This window comes from Amblyraja radiata, chromosome 11 (genome assembly GCF_010909765.2).
Source record: "Amblyraja radiata isolate CabotCenter1 chromosome 11, sAmbRad1.1.pri, whole genome shotgun sequence".
Classification (NCBI taxonomy): Eukaryota; Metazoa; Chordata; class Chondrichthyes; order Rajiformes; family Rajidae; genus Amblyraja; species Amblyraja radiata.
The window spans coordinates 36,609,219-36,614,043 of NC_045966.1; positions in this window are offsets into that span (position 1 = coordinate 36,609,219).

Consider the following 4,825-nt stretch of genomic DNA (forward strand, 5'->3'; position numbering starts at 1 on the left):
CAAAGTGTAGCTACTAGGTGAACTGTAATAATATGACTGGTCCAACTGTCACTCTTGCCACCTTCCCTACTCCAGGAATACAATGGCTGATGGCGAGTATACAACTGTAAACGTGAGCAGCGTGTATACAATGTTATGGAGTCATTAACTAGCGTCACGGCATGTAATCAGTGACAACCTCACCATTCTGAGGAGCATGAGGAGAAAACATTTTAAAATTTAATGTCCATTCGTAATTCTCCCTGACCTTAGGAGGCAGATAATGTCCACCTTTAGAGATACACTTAGATCCGGTATGGATAGTAGATTTCCGTGTGAACCAGATGGGCTTTTATGATTAATATGGTAATTTCATGATTACTCTTTGTGAGATGCGCTTTTAAAAGTAAAATCTATTTTTATTGAATTGCTCAAATGCAAGTTTCCCTGCCATCATGCTGCGGTTTGAATCCACACCATTAAAGCACAGTCCACAATTCTGGCTCCTGCTCCAGTAATCTCCACTCTGCTGCTGCAGAATGGGTGGAAGCGTAACCATGACATCATCTTTCTGCACAGAAAGAGCCTGGTTCACTGATTATAGTCACTGGCAGAGTGCCATTGGTGGGAGAATTAATGCAACATTCTTCAAAGAGATTAAGTTTAAGTTGATTGAACCACTGCCCCTTCTGCTCCGCATCTGCCTCCTGTGCTGAGATGAGACAATCTTAACTATGTAAAACCAGACCAAATTGCAATGGAATTTGCTATAGGAACATGAGAAACCACATTATGAAGTAGTCAATGTATGCGTACAGAGTTGAAAGGAGATATACAGACTGCCTTCTCTCTTTCTCTACGCTCCTCGTTTTCCCCTCCAAATCTCTGCATGGAGTTCACCCTAATTTGCACACTGGAAGCACAGGATTTAATCATAGTCATAGAGCTCTACAGCACAGAAACTTTGTCCGCTCCGCCAAAGTTGGCATTTTCTGCTGTCCCATTTTCGTGTCTCCAAAACCTTCATATCCATATATCTCTCCAATTGACTTTTTAAAGGTGTATTTGTATCCACCTGTACAGCTTCCTCAACCAAATACAGACCAACCCCTGAATGAAAAAGTTGTCCCTGAGGTCCCTCATAAATCCTACCTTCTTAACGTCAGCTTATATCTTCTAATTTTCTAATTCTGTATCTGGTAAATATACTATGAGCGTCCGCCTTATCCATGCACCCCGTTATCTTGTAGACCTTAATAAGGTCACACCTCAGCCTCCAATGCTCCAAGGAAAGAATTCCCAGCCTAACCAATCAGTCCCACAACTCAAGGCCTCAAGCCAAGGCAACATCCTCCCTATAGCTTGGTGACCAGAACTACATACTATACTCCGTGTGGTCTCACCAACAAATTCTACAGCTGCATCATGAGGTCCCATCTTTTGTGCTCAATATTTTTCCCAATGAAAGCAAGCGTGCCCTGTTAGGAGAGGTTCAGGTTGTAATAGACTAACGTCTATTCCACTAGGGGTGCTGCATTGAAGGTACCTCGGCCTACAGCCTGTCCGTTGTTTGCTATCTTTTTTTAATTTTAGTTTGTCTAAATAGATTTGTTTGGGGAATCTTTAGTTTTTCTATGTGGGGGAGGGGTAAGGGGGAAACCGCTTCCCAGTCGCTTCCTGGCGAGGATGCGACTATTTCTCCGAGTAGCGTCCTCGCCCCCCACCTCGCGGTCTACCACTGGATCGGAGTGGCCTTTCCTGCCGGAAACCGGGGGCTGGACCAGAGCTTCGGCAGCGGTGGCGCGGTGCTGGATTCACCATAGAGCGAGCAATACCTACCTGGATCCTGTTTGAAGCTCCGGAGCGTTGGGCCGCTGCTCCAACATCACGGGGCTGTGGTTCGCGGAGCTCCCAGCGTGGGCGGCGCTGACCGACATCGCGGAGTCCTGGGGCCCTTTACTGAGGGCCGCCAGCGTTGAATCTCCGCCCGGCGCGGCCTGGGGACGTCGGAAGCTGCGGACTCTGGTGAGAAGTGGCCGATATGGAGGGCCAAGCCGCTGAGGTTGGCCTCCCGTTCCGACGTCGGAGTGCCAACACCCCGGCGAGCGGGCCTGAGCGGCGGGCTGCCCGTAGCGGCGACTGCGGAGGCCTCCGGAGACCCCGACCACGGGTGAACATCAGAGAAAAATGACTGACTTTGGTGCCTTCCCTCACAGTGGGAAACTTTTGATTCTGCTGTGCGGGGATGTTTTATGTTGAACTCTATCGTGTGTTGTGTTCTTTATTTTATTGTATGTCTTTATGGTGATTACATTTCACTGTGCCAACTGGCACATGTGACAAGTAAATGTATCTTGTATCTTGTATTACATTGGGTAGCGATTCCTTGGAAGGAAAGGATTAAAGATGTGGGATGGGACATAGAAGATGACAATGGCTAACGAACAACAACGTAAACATTCTGTAGTAACATTCTGAAGTGACCTTAGTGAACTCATGTAAACATAGTGCAGAGGTATCCTGCTCTAAATCACTAATTAGTGAGTTAGATAGAGCTCTTAAAGATAGCGAAGTCAAGGGATATGGGGAGGAGGCAGGAACGGGGGTACTGATTGTGGATGATCAGCCATGATCACAGTGGCTCGAAAGGCCGAATGGCCTACTCCTGCACCTATTGTTTATTGTCTAATTGCTGATAAGGTTTCAACCAAGAAAGAAGTCGACAAATTAAAGTGTAACATCGGTTGTGCTGGTTTAGCTCGTACACAAGGGTACAACACAGCCTGCGGACATTTAGTGGTTGGGACTTCGCTTATAGACGGATTCATGACCATGGACAAAAGAAAACTGTGAGTAGTGCTGTGGACGATGTTGGCTGCCACTGCCACGGTCAACGTCCTCTCCCACTCCCACATGTCCAGCAATGAACATCTAATTATACTCAAATGGATCGGTTTGAAAGACCATGATCTTTGCATACCCAGCATCAGATTTCCGAAGCAGACATAATATTCGGAGCTCTGTCATAGAAATAACTTACAAGGTGGACTGAGAAATAAATCCAAAGTCATTTTCAAAACCTCCATGAAAATATTGCAAATTTTCCCCTGATTCCTAGGAAACTCTGGGCCATGACCTCTTGATGTGGAGAAGCATTTGGGTTGGCACTGAGAATCTTGAGTCCATGTGTGAGAAGCACTCAAGAGAAGGAGCACCCCACATCATGGACCAACCCTCTTGCCCCATCTACATTGGATTCCGTTACCACAGAATCCACTTAACCTGAAACTGAGGGACTGCCAAAGAAGATGCAACTCAATAGTTTCACTGTGTGAGTTGGCCCATGAATGCTCTCAGCTAAATCATGTCATAACTTTCTTGAGATACTTTGCCATTGAGTGAATTGGCATCCTTCTGTACTTCCCCCTGTCCCTCTCCAAACCAATCGCCCAGCTTCCACCTTTATGTTCTCCATCAGGCAAAGTATCAGCCTCTAAGCTGGTGAGAGTGAATGCGGTAACAAATGTGATAAGTCACTATTGCTGCCTGATGTAGGAAATTCCGAAAATCATCAAAAAGATGAGTAGATTGTAATATGTTTAACCCAAGAGCTTACATACTGGGGAAGCGTGATGGGAAAAGAGACCAATATAGTGAAGGGAACTTAAGGATGTTAGGAGAGGCATTGAATTGACCTATCGTTGTATTTAGATTCCTCAACATAATTATAGCTGAGTTGCTTCCTTAGTCAAGTCAAGTTTATTCGTCACATACACATACGAGATGTGCAGTGAAATGAAAAGTGGCAATGCTCGCGGACTTTGTGCAAAAAGACAAACAAACAAACTATAAACACAATCATAAACACACACATATTCTTTTACATATTAAATATTGGAAGGAAAAACGTTCAGTAAAGTTGAAATAGACATTGGGGGTGGTAAACTAATCGTGGAGAGGGACAGAGGCAACTACAGAATGAGGGTCAATTCACCGGATGGCAAAACTCCATCAAACCCTGACCTCGCTCCAGCACTCTGACTAATCTCTTCTATTTGTACTGTGATAACGGGAGAGGGTACTAAAGACAGTAATAACACGAACCACGGGGACAGAATGAGGCCAGTCGCATACTATTCAACTATGCAAAGTCGAGTGGTGGCTGGGCTGCATTGATGTGATCAAGTATTCAACTGTATGACAAGGGCAGTGGAAGTCTCAGAATCCATCTCGCCGAGGGTGTCAATAGTTTTACGGACGTCTCTTTGAAGCAGGGAAGTACACTGCAACTCTTTGAAGCAGGGAAGTTATGGACAGCACTAGATAGTTGATGTGCCAAATGGGAGAGTGTGTCTTGCCTGCTGACAAACATATGCAGATAGATTTCACAAGATCCTTACCCTAGTCTCAAAATAAAAGGTAATGTTTAGTACTGATTGACCACTTTACCCACTAGCAGAAGACTTTCCCATGCCAAGAAAGTACAGCTAGAATTGTGTATTGGTGCCAAATAATAATATTTTGGATTACTCTTCACATGACTCTGATCAGGGTATGTATTTTACAGGAAAGAGGCTTGTGCTGAATGGCATCATATCTGTAGAGAGTTGTCAGTGCTATAACCATCCTGGTAAGTGGAGAGAATTCTACTGCAATTCTACTTTGGGACAAAGTGGAAAAGCCTTGGGTATCTGGAAATGAGTCCCAAATTACAATGAACTGGCTATTTCAAACTATAGACCAACAGGCCATCTTCGCCTTTACATGTTCAGTCCACTAGCAAGGAAATGCTTTAAATAGATCAGCGTTTAAGCTGCTAGCAAACATAAACATTGCTGTGGTGCAG